Source organism: Schistocerca piceifrons, chromosome 7 (assembly GCF_021461385.2).
Source record: "Schistocerca piceifrons isolate TAMUIC-IGC-003096 chromosome 7, iqSchPice1.1, whole genome shotgun sequence".
In the NCBI taxonomy this organism is placed as follows: Eukaryota; Metazoa; Arthropoda; class Insecta; order Orthoptera; family Acrididae; genus Schistocerca; species Schistocerca piceifrons.
In genome coordinates, this window is record NC_060144.1 from 213,658,675 (window position 1) to 213,683,016 (window position 24,342).

Genomic DNA, 24,342 nt, shown 5'->3' on the forward strand with positions numbered 1-24,342 from the left:
GCAGAATATGATGTATGGAATGTCTTTCGAGCAGCCAAGTTAGGGAATCTTTATGCGTTTCCACAGCTACAGAAATCCAGCATGACGAAAATAATAGTTTTAAAGACAAGAAATTTATTCCTCCCATTAGCTTAATTCTACGAAAGTTCAAGCGAAATCTGTGACTATGGATGATGAGAAGGGGTTTCATATGCAGCTACATCCGCCCCGATAGCTGAGTGTGTCAGTCAACAGCATTATAGAGAGATTTATTTTCGCGGTAATCTATTCGGATTACAACTTTCTAACATTGTCTTCAAGATGCAATTCAGTTTCATAACCCATCAAAAAAAAAAAAAAAAAAAAAAGTGGCATTGGATCTCGCCGAAGAAGGCGCATGAAGGAGCGCGAGTGGAAGGGCTAGAAGAGGAGATGGGAGGCCCTAAAAAAAAAAGAAAAACAATAAAAAAAGAAAAAAAGTGGTCAGCTTGAGGGATTGCCGTCCTACAGGCCCGAGTTCAATTCCCGGCTGGGTCGGGAATTTTCTCCACTCAGGTACTGGGTATTGTGTTGTCTTTATCACTATTTCATCCCCATGCGGCGCGTAGGTCGCCCAATGTGGCGTCGAATGCAATAAGACCTCCACCACGGCGGCCGGACCTGCCCCACAAGGGACCTCCCGGCCAATGAAGCCAAACGCTAATTTCCATTTTTTCCATATACAGCTACGAGTAAAGCTTACAGAAAAATTGTCTGTAAATCAGGACTACTCCGAACCGACGGAGTAAGCGCACGGCGGGAGTTTGCACCCGATTCCATTTACATGTTTATTCCTACTGCAATGCGGCGGGACCTGATTGCAAACTAGAACGCAGTTCGACAGGACTGTGTCTCAGCAAGGCGACGATGAGCTGTAGCCATGTTTTAATGACCCGTCTGCCTTCTATCTGAAAACGCCTTTCGATTAAGTGGCGCAGCCTCGTGTCGAATAACATTCGCGAGATCGTACATAAAAGTGCATTCCTTCTGCTTTCGAAATTAAAATACTTCCGAGGACAGACGACATTTATTACGTAACTAGTTTCTACTGCATATCTGAATTGTTCAGGACAGTCTAGCCTCAACTGTACACAAATGTCAAATAAATGTAAATGTTACGGTAAATGTCCCTAAAGTAACATATTAGTGTCAAAATTACAATGTGTACACTATCGCCTCATGCCGATAACATCACTCGTTCATACAACAAAATTAATTTTAAATATCGGTTATAAACTTCAGTTATTGGATTTTACCTCGAAACGAGCTGGAAGTGAACTTTTATTAATAATTCTGTTGTGAGGAGACCACCCCCCAAAATTTATGAACTATTTCTGATATCCGCCGCACATATGAAACCTCCCTTTATTGAGATGAGGTTACAACCGTCCACTTTTGCTTTGTCCCTCTCGTGTTTCTAAGAACATTATATGATCTTGATCCTAAAATTATTTCTGCGGTTTTTTCTTCCTACATCTCGAATTACGTTCCGTTCTTCTGATTTATTATTCATGTCATTAGGAGTTGCTCAGAGACTCTTGCAGCACTGCAGGCTTCACTCGGGATGCGTATACAACGACATAAATAAACTGGACAGTCTCGTATTGAGGTCAGATGTCTGCCATAAACAGTGAGAAATTTATTTCGGGACTAACCACATTTGGTACGCTACTACGTGTTGTCATAACACGCTGCAGGTCTTTCAAGACTTAAAAGATCTCTGAAACCTCAACTGCTGTCTTGAAAGACCTGGTCTGCAGCGCGGATAGTACAACGTGCAGGAAGGTAACAAATACAGCTAGTCCTGAAATTAAAACAAATAACCAGTAACCTCGTGCTTTCCTAAAAGACGAAAAGAGCGAACAACAGCAGTGGAAATAAGCTTTTGTTAAAACCACCAGTGATGCATTAGGGATGGATTAAGAATAAAGCGAAATCGCCTTCCAAAACTTTCCTAATTTGTCGTTGCAAAGTAAAGTGTCACTAACTAAAGAAACAGCTACGTGAAATACATTTTTAAGGGACTACCCTAGATCCACCTCTACGGTTTGGCTGAAGTGGTAGATGATAGTTTAACTAATACAATTGTTTAAGGACACACTTTCAAATGTCTACAACAAGAAATGCAGATGATGAACGGGACAAATATATTATACTAGAACTGACATGTGATTACATTTTCACGCAATTTGGGTGCATAGATCCTGAGAAATCAGTACCCAGAACAACCACCTCTGGCCGTAATAACAGTCTTGATACGCCTGGACATTTAGTCAGACAAAGCTTGGGTGGCGTGCACAGGTACAGCTGTCCATGCAGCTTAGCTCGAGGTGTTTTTATGGATGCACTTCTAGATTTTCTCTGCTAGCGTTCGATTTTTTTTCTCTTTCTCTTGTTACAGGTAGCGTCACTTAGGTGTGTTACTCTCAGAAGGGGTTCAGTGCAGGAGTGACTGCGACGTGTTTTGTAATTTCATGAAACACAGATGCCTGTTGCAATTCAGAGACAGTTTCGAAATGTCTATGGTCGACATCATCCACATGTGAAGTGCTTCAGAGGATGATATGAAAGCTTTAACCCTTTGAGTACCAGTTGTTTCTGCCTGAAACCAATATTTCATAATTTTTTTACACAACTGGCCATTAAAATTGCTATACCAAGAAGAAATGCAGATGATGAACGGGTATTCATTGGACAAATATATTATACTAGAACTGACATGTGATTACATTTTCACGCAATTTGGGTGCATAGATCCTGAGAAATCAGTACCCAGAACAACCACCTCTGGCCGTAATAACAGCCTTGATACGCCTGGACATTTAGTCAGACAAAGCTTGGGTGGCGAGTACAGGTAGAGCTGTCCATGCAGCTTCATCGCGATAGCACAGTTCATCATGACTAGTGACTGGCGTATTGTGACGAGCCAGTTGATCGGCCACCATTGACGAGACGTTTTCAATTGGTGAGAGATCTGGAGAATGTGCTGGCCAGGGCAGCAATCGAACATTTTCTGTATCCGGAAAGGCCCGTACAGGACCTGCAACATGCGGTCGTGCATTATCCTGCTGAAATGTAGGGTTTCGCAGGGATCGAATGAAGGGTAGAGCCAAGGGTCGTAACACATCTGAAATGTAACGTCCACTGTTCAAAGTGCCGTCAATGCGGACGAGAGGTGACTGACACCTGTTACCAATGGCACCCCATACCACCACGCCGGGTGATACGCCAGTATGGCGATGACGAATACACGCTTCCAACGTGTGTTCACCGCGATGTCACCAAACACGGATGCGACCATCATGATGCTGTAAACAGAACCTGGATTCATTAGAAACAATGACGTTTTGCCATTCGTGCATCGAGATTCGTCGTTGAGTACACCATCGCAGACGCTCCTGTCTCTGATGCAGCGTCAAGGGTAACCGCAGACATGGTCCCCGAGCTGATAGTCCATGCTGCTGCAAACGTCGTCGAATTGTTCTTGCAGATGGTTATTGTCTTTCAAACGTCCCCATCTGTTGACTCAGGGATCGAGACGTGGCTGCACGATCCGCTACAGCCATGCCGATAAGAATCCTGTCTTCTCGCATGCTAGTGATACGAGGCCGTTGGGATCCAGCACGGCGTTCCGTATTACCCTCCTGAACCCACCGATTCCATATTCAGCTAACAGTTATTCGATCTCGACAAACGCGAGCAGCAATGTCGCGATACGATAAACCGCAATCGCGATAGGCTACAATCCGACCTTTATCAAAGTTGGAAACGTGATGGTACGTATTTCTCGTCCTTACACGAGGCATCACAACAACGTTTCACCAAGCAACGCCGGTCAACTGCTGTTTGTGTATGAGAAATCGGTTGGAAACGTTCCTCGTGTCAGCACGTTGTAGGTGTCGCCACCGGCGCCAACCTTGTGTGAATGCTCTGAAAAGCTAATCATTTGTATATCACAGCATCTTTTTCCTGTCGGTTAAATTTCGCGTCTGTAGCACGTCATCTTCGTAGTGTAGCAATTTTAATGGCCAGTAGTGTAACTATTCCGTTTTTTAATGGCCATGTTCAGGATATTATTGACAGTTATATTAAGTATGTCTAAAGTTATTGTAACTTAAAGATCAGTTCGTATTTCTCAGCCATGAGAGGTTTCGAAATGAAGTCTGTTGGGTAGTATGTAGTTTTGATACAAAATTCATCAAATTTTAGGTCCCGTTTGGCTTGTTACTGAGGGCTACAATTTGTTTTGAGCATGATGAGTTCGTGGAACTTTGGAGATATGGGATTGATTCTATGAAAAATGCAAATTTACTTTCAAATCTATCATATGAAATGATGTGTGGTTGAGAACTGTGTGTGTCCTAGTGGTTCCAAAGAGAAATCACCTTCTTAAAAGAACTGATTGTTTACATTTTGCTACTTTCTTCTTATACACGTAGCCCACTATGATAATAAAGGTCAAGCTTGTGAAAAGTTTTCGCTTTATTCCAAAGTGAAATCAGGCATTTAAAACAATTGAGGGTTTACTTTTTGGCTATGTTTTCTTGTATTCATGGCTTACTATAATAATAAAGTTTAACTGTACGAAAAATTTTTAAATGTATGTTTGAGATTCAAATGATTAAAGACAGACGCAGTGCTAGTGATAGGGTAATAGGCCGTAGACCTTTGTGAGTATTGACACGGTTGATACTGTATGTACAGCATTTCAACATAGACAGAGGAATTTGACGCATCGTGTTTCCAGGCAACTTCAGAGCACTGTGATGAAGATTTCACACAAATGCTTTATTTCCGTGCTTGCAAGTGCAATTCCTGCAAGCTTTGTAGCCAGAGGACATACTCAGATGTGCTGAGGTTGCTAGGAGCATGCTGAAACGAATCGATGCAGGCAATGACAAACGAATTTTTTTTTTTCGGTGAAGCGACTTTTCATGCCTCCAGGAAAGTAAACAGTCATAACATCCCGATCTGGAATTAGGAGATCCCACATATCGTGCAACAGTAGGTAAAGGACAGCTCGGAAAGCGTTGTAAGGCGCAACGTATTTACTGGGCCATATTTTTTCACTGAGCATACCATTACAGAAACAGCTTTCCTGGGCTTGTTGCAACTTTACGCTACCGCTCAGAACATGAATTTCAGCCATGGGTAACGTTTCAATAAGATGCTGCATGTCACAATGGGGATTATTTGTTCGCTATTCCTTGGATGAAACCTTTCCAGGAAGATACATCGGTAGAGATGGTCCAACATCATGGCCATGCCGTTCGCCAGGCTAAGCGCCTTTTGACTTTTCTGTGGTGGAGATAACGTATTCACTTCATCAGTTCCTGAAATTCGTACGGCACAAATACAAAATGCTGTAGAAGCGAAGACGGAAGAGATTTTGACAAAGTAATAGAGAGAAATTGAGCACAGCCATGACCTTGTACGGGTAACAAGCGGAGTACATGTAGAATTGTATCCGTCAGAAACTTTACGTGCACATATTTGCAACAAATCCCGTAGCTGTATTTAGCATAGTTTCTACATTTTTGTAGTCAGTGTGAAATGGACGATTTATTCTATATGACTGGCATTAAAACAAAGTGATTTTGAGCATTTGGTTGGCATGTTTCTGTTGATTAATAATGATGACGAAATAACGCAGCCGCAGATTATCTTGCAGTGATATGAGGGCGATCAGAAAGTTTCTGTTTGCGATGATGCAGCGTAAATGCAACGTAGGTGACTCCAATACAGGTATATAAGCATCGACATGTATGCAAAGAATTAGTGTGGCAGGCATGTCTTGTCGAAGTGCGTGCGGTAAATGCAGAAACGTGAACTATGGCGATCTTCCTACCATATGTGTCCGGATAGGACCAACGTGCTGTTATTCTTTTGTTGGCTACCGAACGAGAAACACCAGCAGACATCCACCGGAGAATGGAGAATTTGTATAGGGCAGTAGATCTGTCGAACACTGCTGTCGTGAAATGGTGCGGTCAAGTTCCGGGCCTCTGCTTCGGGATAACCCACCTCTTAACATTTGGCATATGTCGTAAAGCAGAAGTTAAGCCAACTCAAGTTGGAGACACACGAGCACCCGTCCATAGTCATGATCTCTCCCTATGCGATTATCTCGCCTTCGGTTATTTGAAGGGTCTAAGATTTCTCTCAAGACGAGGATGTGCAGCAGGCAGTTATGGGCTTCTTCACGAAGCAGGACATGATGTTTTACTAAACGAGTATCATGAACCAAAGGTGCGTCACTGGGATCATCGTTTTAACGACCACGGCGATTTTACCTGATTGACATATAATTCCGGACTGTACGGCCTTCGAACGAAAACTATTTGATCGCCACTTCACATCTATCGGATGGAACCAAAGACGTCCAGAATTGTATTTCAAGCTTATAACTTAAGTGTTCATACAAATCAAAACGCTGAATTGCAGTGGAAGTGAAAGTGGAGTGCTGATGTTAAGTATTTTACGATTTTAAATGTATGATGGGAAAACAACATTCTTCTGCTACAAAAAAAAATTACAAAATGGCTCTGAGCACTATGGGACTTAACATCTGAGGTCATCAGCCCCCTAGAACTTGGAACTACTTAAACCTAACTAACCTAAGGACATCACACACATCCATGCCCGAGGCAGGATTCGAACCTGCGACGGTAGCGGTAGCGCAGTTCCAGACTGAAGCGCCTATAACCGCTCGGCCACTTAAGCAGGCAAAAAAATAAAATAAAATAAAATAAAATGCAATTCGTCTCTTTTGTATTGACATGTGCGTCAGTATTGTTGCGACGATTCCAGAGACAACCCGGGCACTGATTGCTGTGTGTGTGTGTGTGTGTGTGTGTGTGTGTGTGTGTGTGTGTGTGTGTTTGTTTCGCTAGTGGCCAGCAAGAGAAAATCATGGCCTCGAAAGCACTAAATAGCACTGAAATGTTCTCAGAGTATAAATCACTAATCACAAAAAAAAACAGTGACATGAGTCATTCTCATGCAAAACTAAACTGTTGTCTGCTAGGACCATCCGACAAGAGCATGTTGCATTTGCTCAAACCAGTACCAGGGCGTGCTCAAAAGAAATACATCGGAATTTTTTGTTCCGTTCTGAATATCTGTTAAGGTATTTCATGTCGTGCATATTACTGGGTCGACTTTCCCGTTTCACCGAAGAAAGTTGTAGCCCTCTACTGCTAGAGACCTCCGAAATGTATCGCATAACATGGCGGCGTGCAACGTAACTATGTCGATACGTGAGAAACCCTCAACGCTGAAAACAATAATTCAAAGAGTTCCTTCAGTATGGTACTATCAGATCTCCACGAGCGCTGCGATTCCTGCAGCAACCTGACATCTTGGCTTCACTGTCATGCATCATCCCCCATACATTCCCAACTGGACGCATGCGATTTCCATGTATTTTGTTAGAGGACTTCATTTTGATAGTGACGAAGTGGTACAAACAGAGGTGAGGTTGTGACTCCGTCAAAAAAGTCAAGACAATCTACAGAGACGATATCTACTAACTGGTCCCTCGTTTGGGAGAATGTTCATAAATATTGTTTTATTTAAAAAGCCGTAAGAGTTTTCCAACAAAAAATTCGGAGGCATTATTTTTTAGCACGCCCTAGTACTTATTCTGCTTTCGTACATCGGTATATGAGACTAATTAAGCACATGAATGTTGTCAAAATGGTTGGTGCAAAGTTGCGACGTGCTGAATAAGGCAATTTAGCCAAAATTGAGGATATGGAGTTCGCCAATGTATTACATTGCAAAATAAATCACAAATGGGATTAAATTGCAGGAGGAGCCTGTACTTGAAGTTGCCTCGCCCGCAGTATAAGAGTTACACCTCCACAGCGAATTATCTCTAGCAGACACTAGTACACTACTGGCCATTAAGATTGCTACATCAAGAAGAACTGCAGATGATAAACGGGTATTCATTGGGCAAATATATTATACTAGAACTGACAAGTGATAACATTTTCACGCAATTTGGGTGCATAGGTCCTGACAAATCAGTACCTAGAATAACCACCTCTGGCCGTAATAACGGCCTTGATACACCTGTGCATTGAGTAAAACAGAGCTTGGATGGCGTGTACAGGTACAGCTGCCCATGCAGCTTCAACACGATACCACGGTTCAACAAGAGTAGTGACTGGCGTATTGTGAGGAGCCAGTTGCTCGGCCACCATTGACCACACGTTTTCAATTTGTGAGAGATCTGGAGAATGTGCTGGCCAAGGCAGCAGTCGAATATATCCAGAAAGGCCCATACAGGACCTGCAACATGCGGTCGTGCATTATCCTGCTGAAATGTAGGGTTTCGCAGGGATCGAATGAAGGGTAGAGCCAAGGGTCGTAACACATCTGAATTGTAACGTCCACTGTTCAAAGTGCCGTCAATGCGAACAAGAGGTGACCGAGACGTGTAACCAATGGCACCCCATACCATCACGCCGGGTGATACGCCAGTATGGCGATGACGAATACACGCTTCCAATGTGCGTTCACCGCGATGTCGACAAACACGGATTTGACCATCATGATGCTGTAACAGAACCTGGATTCGTCCGGAAAATTGACGTTTTGCCATTCGTGCACCCAGGTTCGTCGTTGAGTACACCATTGCAGGCGCTCCTGTCTGTGATGCAGCGTCAAGGGTAACCGCAGCAATGGTCTCCGAACTGATAGTCCATGCTGCTGCAAACGTCGTCGAACTGTTCGTGCAGTTGTTTGTTGTCTCGCAAACGTCCCTATCTGTTGACTCGGGGATCGCGACGTGGCTGGACGATCTGTTACAGCCATGCAGATAAGATGCCTGTCATCTCGATTGCTAGTGATACGAGGCCGTTGGGATCCAGCACGGCGTTCCGTATTACCCTCCTGAACCCCCTGATTCCATATTCTGCTAACAATCATTGGATCTCGACCAACGCGAGCAGCAATGTCGCGATACGATAAACCGCAATCGCGATAGGCTACCATCCGACCTTTATCAAAGTCGGAAACATGATGGTAGTCATTTCTCCTCCTTACACGAGGCATCACAACAACGTTTCACCAGGCAACGCCGCTCAACTGCTGTTTGTGTATGAGAAATCGGTTGGAAACTTTCCTCATGTCCACACGTTGTAGGTGTCGCCACCGGCGCCATCCTTGTGTGAATGCTCTGAAAAGCTAATCATTTGTATATCACAGCATCTTCTTCCTGTCGGTTAAATTTCGCGTCTGTAGCACGTCATGTTCGAAGTGTAGCAATTTTAATGGCCAGTAGTGTATATGCTGAAAGAAGGAATCATTAAAGCAGGACAGCAAAATATAGGATATGTAAAAGGGAAAAGGTCAAAAAAACCATGGGTCACACAAGAAATGATTTCCAAGATGGAGGAGAGAAGAAAATTGAAAAACAAGAACACTGAAGATGCAAGAAAGATATACCGAAGGTTAAATAACGAACTGCGAAGAGAAACAGAGCAGGCTAGGAAAAAATGGCTAAAAGAGGAATGTGATGAAATTGAAGAACTGGACAGGAAAGGAAGATACGACTTACTATACAACAGAGTAAAGACTATGACATGGGAACAAAACAGAGCAGGAAGTGCTACTATGGAAATTTTGAGTAAAGACGAAGAGGTAGTGTATAAAGATCGTGACGATGTCCTCCAGAGATGGGAAGAATATATAAAAGAGCTATATGACACAAATAGCAAACCAGAAACTCTGGAACTTGAATCACACAACAGTGTAAGTGATGAAGAGAAAGGACCGACCATCATAATGGAAGAAGTAAAGTCTGCTATTGCTGCAATGAAAAATGGCAAAGCAGTAGGTACAGATACAATACCGGGAGAAATACTAAAATGCTTGAACCACAATGGAATAAGAGAAATATTGAGGTTATGTAATAAAATATATGACAGTGGTGAATGGCCTGAGGACTTTTTGACAACAGTAATGATTCCGTTGCCGAAAAAACAAGGAACCAAGAAATGCAGCGAGCACAGGACAATCAGCCTCATTTCACATGCAGCCAAAGTGATGTTAAGAATAATTAATAAAAGACTTGAAAAAGTAATAGAGGAGAATCTCGGCGAGGAGCAGTTTGGCTTTAGACGGAATACGGGCACCAGAGATGCAATAGGGCTCCTACGAATTTTAGGAGAAAGGTTTATTGAAAAAGGAAGAGACCTATATATGTGCTTCATCGATTTAGAAAAGGCATTTGACAATGTGGTTTGGGACAAGCTGGCGACTATTATGAGGGAAAAGAGAGTGGACTGGAAAACCAGAAGACTTATAAACTCATTGTACCTTAATCAAAAAGTTTCAGTTAAAGTGAGAGGAGAAAGTACAAACTGGATCAGACTAGGGAAAGGAGTAAGACAAGGATGCTGTTTATCACCTACTCTTTTCAACCTGTACTTGGAAAATATGATTGACCAATGCTCATTAGATGACAAAGGAGTAGAAATTGGAGGAAGAAGAGTAGGGTGCTTGAGATTTGCTGATGACATGGTCCTTCTAGCCACAGGGGAAAAAGAATTACAGGATTTGGTGGACACCATTGCAACTAACGGAAAAAAATATGGAATGAAAATTAACACAAATAAAACAAAAGTATTGGCAATAGGAGGAAATAAGGAACTAAAAATTGTGCTGAATGGAGAAAAACTAGAACAGGTGCAAAATTTTAAGTATCTTGGAAGCAGGATAGACACCGACTGGAAGTGCACCACAGAAATTAAAACAAGGATAGCAATGGCAAAAGAGGCGTTTTATAAGAAAAGGAGAATCTTCTGCAGCGGTATGGACAGAGAACTCAGAAAGAGACTCATAAAATGTCTTGTATGGAGTGTTCTTCTATATGGCGCTGAAACATGGACTATGAGGAAAAAAGACAGAGAAAGGCTGGAGGCTTTTGAGATCTGGACATGGCGGAAGATGGAAGGAATAAGTTGGATGGACAGAGTAAAAAATGAAGAGGTACTGAGAAGAGTGGGAGAGAAAAGGCAGTTACTAGATGTAATAAAGAGAAGAAAAAGAAATTGGATTGGGCATATATTAAGAAAGAATGACGGACTGATAAAAACAGTTTTAGAAGGTTATGTAGAAGGGAAAAGGAAGCGAGGAAGGAAGAGATTCCAGATACTGGATGACATGATGGACGGTACAACATACAGCAACCTTAAGAAGGAAGCAATGGATCGCAGAAAATGGAGAGGCAAAGGACCTGCTAATATAGCAGATAACTGATGATGATGATGATGAGTGTATATTGTAAGATACTGATGACGACAAACCGGAGAACATTTATGAAGACTGTCGTTGTTGTGGCTTCAGCTGCTTAAGAAAATCTAACAGGCGCTGTAAGTATTGTGTATTCCAAGTTCACAGTAGCGCCAAAGAAACTGCTCTAGGCGTGCGTACTCAGATACAGAGATACGTAAACAGACAGAAAACGTCGATGCGGTCAGCAACGCCTATATAAGACAAGCGTCTGGCGGTGTTAGTAGATCGGTTACTGGTGCTACAATGGCAGGTTATCAAGAAGTAAGTGGGTTTCAACATGGCGTTATAGTCGGCGCACGAGCGATGGGACATAGCATCTGCGAGTTAGCGATGAAATGGGGATTTTCCTGTTAGACCATTTCACGGGTATACCGTGAGTGTCAGGAATCCGGTAAAACATCAAATCGCCGAGATCGCAGCGACCGGAAAAAGATCCTACAAGAACGGGACCAACGACGACTGAAGAAAATCGTTCAACGCCACAGAAGAGCAATTATTTCGCAAATTGCTGCAGATTTCAATGCGGGGACATCAACAATGTGCGAGTAAACAGTTCAACGAAACATCATCGATATGGGCTTTAGGACCCGAAGGCCCACTCGTGTACCCCTGATGACTGCACGACACAAAGCTTTACGCCTCGCCTGTGTCCGTCAGTCCGTCACCACCGACATTGGACTGTTGATGACTGGAAACATGTTGCCTTGTCGGACAAGTATCGTTTCAAATTGTACCACACGGATCGACGTGTACGGGCATGGAGACAACCTCATGAATCGATAGATCCTTCATGACAGCAGGGGACTCTTCAGCCTGGTGGAAGCTCTGTAATGGTGTGAGACGTGTGCAGCTGGACTGGTGTGGGACCCCTTGATACGTCCAGAAACGACTCTAACAGGTGACACGTACGTAAAAATCCTGTCTGCTCACCTGCATCTATTCATGTCCATTGTGCATTCCTATGGACTTGGACAATTCCAGCGGGACAATACGACATCCCACACATCCCGATCTACCACAGAGTGGCCCCAGGAACACTCTTTTGAGTTATACACTTCCGCTGGCCACCAAACTCCCCAGTCACCAACATTACCGGGCCTACCTGGGGTGCCTTGTAACATGCTGTTCAGAAGAGATCTCTACTCCTTCGTACTCTTACGGATTTATGGACAGCCCTGCAGGATTCATGGTGTCAATTCCCTCCGGCACTACTTCAGACATTAATCTAGTCCATGCCACGTCGTGTTGTGGCACTTCTGCGTGTTCGCGGGGGCCCTACATAACACTAGGCTGGTGTATCGGTTTCTTCGGCTCTTCAGTGTATATCAAATTGCAATATATCGTAAAAGGCGATACCGACTATCGCAGTTGAAAACTTTAAAGGAATATGGAATGTCACAGTTTCACAAGAGCCTGTGGATCTGCTGTTCACTTTTGGTATCTGCAAATGTGTGTCCTAGAATAGTCTAATGAGGTTATTCAGGACACTGACACAGTTTCCATTTCTTTGATCAACTAACTTAAAGCTGAATATGGAATTTCTTCTTGCCATATTACTACGTTCGCCGCGCTGTCGCGCGTAAGGACTACAAGATCATAATATTTGTTAGAGGGTATAATGGTTTGCGGAGGGAGTGAACAAATAAACAAAGGACTGGATTGTGTGCAAAGAAAATATTTAAAATAGTGCCCAAAGTCAGTTTAATCATGAAATGTCCTCATAATCATTACCATCTCATAGAGGAGACAAAACTATAATTTGTGTGTCGCAGTCTATGCAAGTTCTACACACGGCTGTGCGTATGATGCGGCTTTATAAATGACGAGCTAACAAGCTCTGATTTTAGGAGACGCAGAGCACCATTTGCTTAAATATTTCAAAGAAAAATGTCAACGAAGCTTTCATGTGGAGGCAAGCAAAAGTAGGAAAATGTAGAGAGAATATATGACATGTTTTCTAACTACCGTTCGTGGTGGACACGTACTTGATGATGCGAAGAGCCTGTTGGTGTGTGATTTTTGGTCAGACCAATCAGGATAGTTATTTTCAACGTTTATTGATTTTCGAGCTTCGCTCGTTACCACAGGTGGGAGAAAAAACAAAAATAAAAATAGCTTACACAATATTTGGGCCATCCATCGTACGTCATTTTTATCGTGTTTCTAATGTGAATAGAAAAACATAAAATTCTACTGAGATGCATGTACTGTCATGCTTAAAAGGACACGAACATCATGAATTGTGTCCTCCCTGATATCTAAGCAACCTAAATGATGCAACTTTACCGCAGGCCCTCTGATTTCTTTACCGAGCGAGGTGGCGCCGTTGTTAGCACACTGACGCGTATTGGGAGGACAACGGTTCAATCCCGAGTCCGACCGTCCTGATTTAGGTTTTCAGTGATTTTACTAAATTGCTCCAGGCAAATGCCAGGATGGTTCCTTTGAAAGGGCACAGCCGACCTCCTTCCCCGTCCTTCCCTAATCCAATGAGTCCCATGACCCCGCAGTTTGGTCTCTTCCTCCAAATAACCCACAACCCTCTAATTTCTTTTCAGTACAGGCGTCTGATTACACAAAATGGTTACTACAAGTGACCATTATAGAACACTGTGCTCTCAACATATCAGTCGAGATGCAAATTAATACCACGGTAACACATATATCAAGAAATACGGTATTAGTCCTCAGTTCGTTGTCTGCCTGTGTGCCGCGCACTTATGTCCAGTGGACTAGTATTCATATGTTGTTGCTGTTGTGGTCTTCAGTCCTGAGACTGGTTTGATGCAACTCTCCATGCTACTCTATCCTGTGCAAGCTTCTTCATCTCCCAGTACCTACTGCAGCCTACATCCTTCTGAATATGCTTAGTGTATTCATCTCTTGGTCTCCCTCTTCGATTTTTACCCTCCACGCTGCCCTCTAATACCAAATTGGTGATCCCTCGATGTCTCAGAACATGTCTCACCAACCGATCTCTTCTACTAGTCAAGCTGTGCCACAAGCTCCTCTTCTCCCCAATTCTATTCAATACCTCCTCATTAGTTATGTGATCTACCCATCTAATCTTCAGCATTCTTCTGTAGCACCGCATTATGAAGCTTCTATTCTCTTATTGTCTAAACTATTTATCATCCACGTTTCACTTCCATACATGGCTACACTCCATATAAATACTTTCAGAAACGACTTCCTGACATTTAAATCTATACTCGATGTTAACAAAATTTTCTTCTTCAGAAACGCTTTCCTTGCCATTGCCAGTCTACATTTTATATCCTCTCTACTTCGACCATCATCTGTTATTTTGCTCCCCAAATAACAAAACTCCTTTACTACATCAAGTGTCTCATTTCATAATCTAATTCCCTCAGCATCACCCGACTTAATTCGACTACATTCCATTATCCTCGTTTTGCTTTTGTTGATGTTCATCTTATATCCTCCTTTCAAGACACTGTCCATTCCGTTCAACTGCTCTTCCAAGTCCTTTGCTGTCTCTGACAGAATTACAATGTCATCCGTGAACCTTATAGTTTTTATTTCTTCTCCATGGATAAGTGTTCATATAGCAGCTCGTAATTTTTTTTTCATATCGTAACACGGATTATTAATATCACCTTTAGCGCCATCTAGTATCTGTTTTCTTGTTTGTTGATTAAAGACGAATAGGGACTGCGCCTGTTGTGTATGGATGCTGTGGGAAATAGCCTCTGTTAGCAAACAGCTGTGCTGGAAATGGTCGACAGACTTCAGGCTTCCGCCATGGGCTATGGCGGCGCTGCGGCACCTAAAACGAATATCTTGACACCTCTGGAGCCCATAACGCCGTCTGGGACCCACTATGGCACTGCGCTTCCCTATGCACACGTCCCGGCTGGTTGAAAGTTACAAGGCGGTGATTGGTTAACAACTGCAGGATCATGAATCTAGGCACACAGCAGACAAGAATAACAAGCTGCCATGGTAACATTATGACGAAAGTCTAATTTAATAAAACAAATAGTATTCCAAAACTTCACGCATTAGTGACTGGAACTCGATATCGTTCAAGTCAAAGTGAAGTCCGGTGACCTACAGTTCAACCTGAAATCCGAACGTCGCCTTGTTTCTGGCGATTCCTCACATCATTGTTTGGTAAAGGTGTGCCCACATGTTGGCAGGTTAGTTTCGAGTACCCTGCAGAAGTTTTGCTAGGAAGCCTTACACATTCACCATACAGCCCCCACCTCTCCCCGTGCAATTTACGTATTCTGGAGCCCTGAAGAAAGACATTCGTGGCCTTCGATTTGCTGCGGATGAAGAGGTACACGACTGGGTACAATCATGGCTCCGTAGGCATCCTGAGACATTTTTCTGTGAAGGCACTGTCCGTCTTGTTCGACAGTAGGATAAATGTATTAAACGTTGTGGCGATTAATTTTAAAATAATAAAGTCAACTTGCTTTTTTTTCTACTTCACTCGCTTTCATCTTACTGTACCTTCTACATCAGCTTTTATACATACGTGGGTTTAGAAAACCTTCGTATTTATAGGATTCAACTGCAACATGTTGAGGAAAACGGGATCATTCCAATGTCGTGTCAAGAGGATGTTTCCAATTACGAAACGCACCTGGTGTGTGTGAAAATTTGGAGAAATAGTCGAATAAGGAATTTCCCATCTCGCAACTTGCCATATCTACACTCCTGGAAATTGAAATAAGAACACCGTGAATTCATTGTCCCAGGAAGGGGAAACTTTATTGACACATTCCTGGGGTCAGATACATCACATGATCACACTGACAGAACCACAGGCACATAGACACAGGCAACAGAGCATGCACAATGTCGGCACTAGTACAGTGTATATCCACCTTTCGCAGCAATGCAGGCTGCTATTCTCCCATGGAGACGATCGTAGAGATGCTGGATGTAGTCCTGTGGAACGGCTTGCCATGCCATTTCCACCTGGCGCCTCAGTTGGACCAGCGTTCGTGCTGGACGTGCAGACCGCGTGAGACGATGCTTCATCCAGTCCCAAACATGCTCAATGGGGGACAGATCCGGAGATATTGCTGGCCAGGGTAGTTGACTTACACCTTCTAGAGCACGTTGGGTGGCACGGGATACATGCGGACGTGCATTGTCCTGTTGGAACAGCAAGTTCCCTTGCCGGTCTAGGAATGGTAGAACGATGGGTTCGATGACGGTTTGGATGTACCGTGCACTATTCAGTGTCCCCTCGACGATCACCAGTGGTGTACGGCCAGTGTAGGAGATCGCTCCCCACACCATGATGCCGGGTGTTGGCCCTGTGTGCCTCGGTCGTGTGCAGTCCTGATTGTGGCGCTCACCTGCACGGCGCCAAACACGCATACGACCATCATTGGCACCAAGGCAGAAGCGACTCTCATCGCTGAAGACGACACGTCTCCATTCGTCCCTCCATTCACGCCTGTCGCGACACCACTGGAGGCGGGCTGCACGACGTTGGGGCGTGAGCGGAAAACGGCCTAACGGTGTGCGGGACCGTAGCCCAGCTTCATGGAGACGGTTGCGAATGGTCCTCGCCGATACCCCAGGAGCAACAGCGTCCCTAATTTGCTGGGAAGTGGTGGTGCGGTCCCCTACGGCACTGCGTAGGATCCTACGGTCTTGGCGTGCATCCGTGCGTCGCTGCGGTCCGGTCCCAGGTCGACGGGCACGTGCACCTCCGCCGACCACTGGCGACAACATCGATGTACTGTGGAGACCTCACGCCCCACGTGTTGAGCAATTCGGCGGTACGTCCACCCGGCCTCCCGCATGCCCACAATACGCCCTCGCTCAAAGTCCGTCAGCTGCACATACGGTTCACGTCCACGCTGTCGCGGCATGCTACCAGTGTTAAAGACTGCGATGGAGCTCCGTATGCCACGGCAAACTGGCTGACACTGACGGCGGCGGTGCACAAATGCTGCGCAGCTAGCGCCATTCGACGGCCAACACCGCGGTTCCTGGTGTGTGCGCTGTGCCGTGCGTGTGATCATTGCTTCCACAGCCCTCTCGCAGTGTCCGGAGCAAGTATGGTGGGTCTGACACACCGGTGCCAATGTGTTCTTTTTTCCATTTCCAGGAGTGTAGTTTAAGAGCTCCCTTCATTTTAACTGTTAATGGAATTATTACGTTACCCACCGAATTTTAAATTTCGCCCTTTTTTTCGCTAGTAGGTGTCTTCCACACTCTTGGGATTTTAAAAAGCCCAAGTCCGCTTTTTCTGCCATAATGAACCTTTTCCCTATAACCTAGGAGTTCTGCAGTTGGAAGTGGGAAGAAATGAAATGATATCTGCAGGGCATGGGTACAGGGAGAACGGTTGGTTTTATGGACTAGAAAATTCTGAGCCGTGGTGCCAGAGAAAATCGTTGGCGCCGGCTGTGTGACCGCTCTTTCCGGCTATGCCATGTTTCATGACTCGCGATCGGCGGATACTTGCTCCTTAAGGGGGAAGTTGCCTCTTACGGAAAGTGAAGTTTCGGGGAAAATCACGTGACGGAGAGTGTGCCGGTGCTATCCACGTGAGGGGTGTGTCGCTGCGACCGGGTTGCGAAGTCGGATGATGAGCAGCGCTGTCAAGTCGAACAGTTGCGACACGCTCGCCGCAGTGTAGCCTGGAGCCCACCTCTTTGGACGGCGGTCGTAAAAGGTCTGCCTGTTATTACGGAACTGGATTTATCAGTGGCTGTGGTAGGAGCCGGTACGTCGCTTACAACCGTACACCGTGACTGACGCCATTGTAACGGCCGCGGCAGTTGCGACCATGCGGTGAATGAGAATATCGAACTTGTAGTGCAACCCTAACACTGCAGAACTGTGTTACATTTCGGTCACTGCTGATTCACGGTGTCAGTCTTTGCAACCTGAGTGTCATTTGGCTCAGGTGTGTTCAAACTCGAACGCTCATTCTGTTGTCACTCCGTTGGTACGAATTGTGTTCCTTTAGGATTATTCTGTTAGCCGAGAAAGAGGCACATTTTTATTGAAAGTGTTTTAAGGAACTTAATAACTTCACTTCTGAATATTAAATTTTATTTCTAATGAAATTAAAGTTCTGAGTGGCAGATTACGAATTCTAATATCGCGCCGTCTGTTCTGCGTTGCAGTAAGTTGCAGATAAATGCATGTATACATTTAGATTTGCAGAACCACTATTTTTCATGTATGAACTAAGTTACACTTTTTTAATATCGCGAATAGTTACTGGCTTGGAAGTTCAAGGTAGCCTTGCTTGTATGGTCATGCAATCAGTTACACTAACATTCACTGTTAAATAGCTAAAGTAGCATTCCACCTACCTAATGCGGCGTCATATTATTTCCTTTCCATTCTTAACCGTAACGGCTGAACAGTGTCATCTAGTTTGGCTTCTAGTTAAATTCTATTGTTTATGTCATAGATTATATCCAATTTCGTCTGTATGTGTATGATACTGTGGCTGATGTTGTTCGCACCGGAATAATTGTGAGGGTCTCCTTGCTATTGGAAGGCTCACTGTGAGGCGTGCAACACCAAAATTTTTGCTGTTTTATTAGTGATTTTTTAATAATTGTAAAGACATAGTGTTGGTTTCTCATAGAAATTATTAATTATTTTTCTGAACCTTTAAGCCGAATTGGGTGCAACAGATAAAATTCTAAATGAAGTGTTCTCTGAGCAAATTAAATTTAACTTGGTGATTTATTAAGCTGAAGTAAATTCTGGTGATACGTTTCTCTCCCTTGTTAATATATTTGAAGCATGTAAGTGAGTGATGGCTCTTCTGTCCGGTTCTTCAAATTAAAACATAGATTTGCTTACTGATTAACTTTCTGCAATTAACTTGAGTCTATGCTTCATTTGTAAAAGATTTGGTTAACATTCCTTGCACCATCTACCCAACATTTTGTCATATTATAAATTTTTTATATGTTTATCATACTGTTAAAGTTTTTGAGGGCACGATCCTTGAGTAAGTACCGGTTATAATAAATGTATCTTAATGAAATTTATACATCAGGTCGCCAGTGTATTTGTTCAGTGCTGTGAGTTTAAAAATAAATTTTAAAATACATTTTGTATCCTCAGTGTGGATTACTCCTACCATTCCAGCAACCTGTGTGTTCTGCAATACCTTTACTTACGATGTCAGTACTCAGCGAGTATGCAATTTTGCGTGTGAATATTGCACCCTCGTTTCTGCGTAATGAGTGGTACTTTTATCACTTTAACAGTATCGTTATGAAGCAGGAAAAAGGAAATGTTATAAAAGAGAATACAGAAATATAAGGAAGCTCAAAATAGAAAAGTAGGAACGACTGGAAGCGAAATCCAAGGCTGCAGAAGCAAGCATGACTAGGTCAAAGATGGATGCTGTCTATAGGAAAATTAAAGAGACCGTTGGAGAATGGAGAAGTACCTGTATAACTATCAAAAGCTCAAATGACACATCCATACTAAGCAAACAAGAGAATACTGGAAAATCTAATAAGTATACAGAGGGTCGGTAAAAAAGAAACGAATTTTAATACGATGTTACAGAAAAATAAGGGAAGTTAAATGAAGAAGAGATTGAAGACACAAGACGAATTTGACAGAGAACGGAAGTCGTAAGTCGAAACTAGGCATTCCCTTAGAAGTATTAAGTTCCTTGCAAGAGCCATCTATAATAAAACTATTCCACCTGATATGCAAGATGTATGAGGCGGACGACATATCCTCAGATTTCAAGAATAATGCAGTAATTGTTATTAAAAAAAGGAAGAACCTGAAAGGTGTGAATATTGGTGAACCAACTGTTTAATGTCATAGTTGCAAAACACTGACACAAATTCTTTGCAGAAGAATGTAAAAACTTGTAGAAGCCGATCTCACGAAAGATCGGCTTCAGTTCCCGAGAAGAGCAGGAACACTTGATGCATTGCTGACCCTACATCTTATCTTTGAAGATAGTTTAAAGACAGACCACAATACGGATAGAGCATTTGTACACTTGGAGAGAGCATTTGTCAATGTTGACTGGAATACCTTCTTTGAAATTCTGGAAGTAGCAGGAATAAAATGCACGAAGCGAAATGTTATCCAGTATTTTTAAAGAAACCAGAGAGAAGTTGTTAGCGTCGATGGATATAAAAGAAGGGAGGGAGGATTCAAATGGGAGTGAGACGAGCTTTTAGCCTGTCACCAATGGTATTCAGTCTGTATATTGAGCAAACAATAAAAGGAGCCAAGAAGAAATTTGGAAGGGGAATTAAAGCTCAGGGGAAATAAATAAAAAACTTTAAGTTTTGCAGAGGTCATTGAAGTTGTGTCAGAAATAGTAAATGACTTGGAAGAGCAGTTGAATTGAATGTATATTGTCTCGAAAAGGTTCAAAAATGGCTCTGAGCACTTTGCCACTTAACTTCTGTGGTTATCAGTCGCCTAGAACTTAGAAGTAAATTAAATCTAACTAACCTAAGGTCATCACACACATCCTCCAGACTGTAGCGGATAGAACCGCGCGGCCACTCCGGCCGGCTCTTGAAAAGGTGTTACAAAATGAAAATCTGCACAAGTAAGAAAAGGGTAAAGAAATGTAGTCAAATTCAGATAGATGATGCTGAGGGCGTTAGAGGAAGAAGTGAGATACTAAAAGTAGTCGATGAATTTTCTTTTTTTGGCAACGAAACAACTGCCGATGGCGAAAGTAGAGATGATAAAACATCCAGGATGGCAATATAATGAAAAGCGATTTTGAAGCAGAGGAATTAAGCAACGATGTGTATAAATTTTAGTGTTAGGGATTATTTTCTGAAGGTATTTGTATGGAGCATACGTTGTGCGGAAGTGAATCGGGGACAACAAACAGGTCAGACAAGAAGAGAACAGAAGTCTTCGTAATGTGGTGCTAACGAAGAATGGTGAAAATCAGATGTTTAGATGAAATAACTAATGACGGAGTACTGAGTAGAATTAGAAAACAAAAAAAAATTGGAACAGTTAGACTAAGAGGCACCCAAATACATTAACGAATAGTCAATTTGGTAGTGCCGCGCGGGTTAGACACGCGGTCTGGGGGCGCTTTGCCTCGGTTCGCGCGGCTGCCCCCGTCGGAGGTTCGAGTTCTCCTTCGGGAATGGGTGTGCGTCTGTGTGTTGTCCTTAGAGTAAGTTAGTTCAAGTTTGATTAAGTAGCCTGTAATCGTAGGGACCGATGACCTCAACAGTTTGGTCCCATAGGAACTTACTACAAATTTCCAAATTTCTGTTTGGTATCAGAAGGAAGTCTGGAGGAAAAATTGTAGAGGGTTCAAATGGTTCAAATGGCTCAGAGCACTATGTGACTTAACATCTGAAGTCATGAGTCCCCTAGAACTTAGAACTACTTAAACAGTACCAACCTAAGGACATCACACACATCCATTCCTGAGGCAGGATTCGAACCTGCGAACATAGCAATCGCGTGGTTCCGGACTGAAGCGCCTAGAACCGCTCGACCACCGCGGCCGGCTTGTAGAGGGAAACCACGGCTTGAATATAAGCAGGTTCAAATGGATGGAATTTGAAGTTGCTATGCTAAGACGAATAGCCTTGCTTACTACAGAACAGCGTAGAGAACAGCATCAAACTAGTCTTTGGGCTGAAAATCACAACAACTCTAACTACAATGCCAGAGGAATAAATATCATAATTATTTGGTACAGTAAATTATTCTTGCTCATCCAACAGACACGGGAGAGTAGAACACATTACGTTCATGTTTTTTCCTGTAGAGTGAAAGTATTTCATTTCCAGACGCCAACATTTGTTCAGATTATTATCTATCTGGCGTGTTCTACAAAATGTATGAAGGTGTAACACGATGTCAGAACAAGAAATTATAAATATTTGCTGTGGTAGTCCGCAGCACCTTTTATCTCAAGAATGAAATCTTGTTATGCCTTAGCTTCGATTTACCCTACGTTGTTTTCAGCAGCGCAGAACATAAAAACATAGTATCCAGACTTTATTTTGTGAACAGCCGCTTCCTTGTATGATTGTCTGAAGAGATGACTGGATGACGGGCGAAGAGGGGATTTTCTCATCCAAAGCTACAGCTAGTAACAGCGCTCCCCTGGAGATTACAGAAAGCTGCTGCTGGCTCGAGCTGCAAGTAGCCTTGAGTGGCTCCGGTATCAACATGTGAGCGGAGCTGCGTTGGCATGTCTGGTAGAGGACGCCTGCAGCGCAGTCCTTCTGGTATTTCTCCTGAATATGCATGCGGCCGACTTGTACCGCGCACCAGCGCCCGCCGTTTAAAGACCGTGTTATCGTGAGTCGAGCAACCTACAACGTTACGCTTGCCTTGCTCACAATGGGCAGTCTAGCTAAGAGAGCACAACGGTGGTCCACAGCATATCCGTAGCTTCACCTCTGTAGTCTCCGCCAACAGGCCTGTAATATTTGCCGTACTTGACTTCCATGTGCATACGTGTCGTAAGAGGCGTCAACAAGATAACTATTCATCCCGAATAGCTGAACAGCAAGGCACAGCGCCGTGGAAATGTATACCTTACAGACAAGAGGAGGCCGCCGTAGATCGCTCCCTGATGCAGTCGAAACTTGGCACCGTGATAGGAGGATGACAGTAAAGGGGCACCAGTTTGGCTTAGGTGCCAACACACAAGTTTCTGAGAAAACGACGAGTGACTTCATCGGGCTGCTCACTCGGTGGTCGTAGTGCAGTTCCGTAATTCTGCATCGTGTGTTCAAATTCAATCATACGTTTTTTATTTTGTTTTGTTGATGATATAGTGAAACACAATAGCATCAATTCCAAAAGAAATAAAGATTTCAACTCTTATTAAAAATAGATTTTACCACCCCAATTGACACGGATTAACACCTTCCGGAAAACTGCTATCAATAGTTTTTGTTTGTCTCCATGCAGTTAGTGACTTCAGTCTTCGAATCCATCGAGATGTAAACCAATTAAAGGAACGATACAATAATGTTCAATCAACAGCTGCAAACGCTAGAGACCTCTCAAAAGAAACCTATCACCAGTTTCTGTACAAATTCCACGTAAAAATGAAGCCGTTAACTTACATTATTGACTTATGGGGTGAACAAAACAATCCCTCCTTTTGTGACGGGCTGATTATCGATTAAATCGCTACACCGACATGTTCGTTAAAAGTAATTTCACCGAAGTGTGCGTGTGTTCGCCGACGGTGGAGAGTTACATTCGCCGATTTCAGAAGTGCTCTGCTCTCATCGCAGAGCAAAGGGAGATTAGAAGCAGAAGCGTAGCAGTCAAAACACACATCTCGATCCATAATCAACTGCAGGCTCCAGCTTTCGAGAAACTGCTTCGGTACGCATGGTTTACCGCAAAACCATCGCCAGATCGCGAGGTTTTTCTCTTGATGACGTTCAAACAAAACGTGTAACTGTTACATGTGCTCCTTCGCGCGTTGGAGATGGTGATCGAGATTTGTATACTTGGAATATTTTTATGGGTGCATTGATTGTCACGAAGGCTAAAATAAAATATAAAGCAAAAATTGAAATATTGGAAAGCTATTTATTTTTAATTGGATTTGAAATGCTTCAATTATACTGCAAGTTCACTGGGTTTTTCAATGTGCAAGTGACTGAAGAAATCAGATACAAACTTTGACACTTGTTTATAAAACCATTATCTGTTGACATCCAAGCCGAAATAGGTGTCCCTTTATTTCCGACTGTGGCGACATACCTCTGATTCTCCTTGTACGCTACTGTACCAGACCCGATATCTAGTTGCAAGTTGCCTACCTATCGGTATTTCTAGGCGTTACAGTCTGGAGCCGAGCGACCGCTACGGTCGCAGGTTCGAATCCTGCCTCGGGGATGGATGTGTGTAATGTCTTTAGGTTAGTTAGGTTTAATTAGTTCTAAGTTCTAGGCGACTGATGACCTCAGAGGTCGTATAGTGCTCAAAGCCATTTGATCCAAGCCTATCGGTTTCCAGGGGCAATAAAAATTTTATGTTCTACATTCCGCGTAGCTGTTA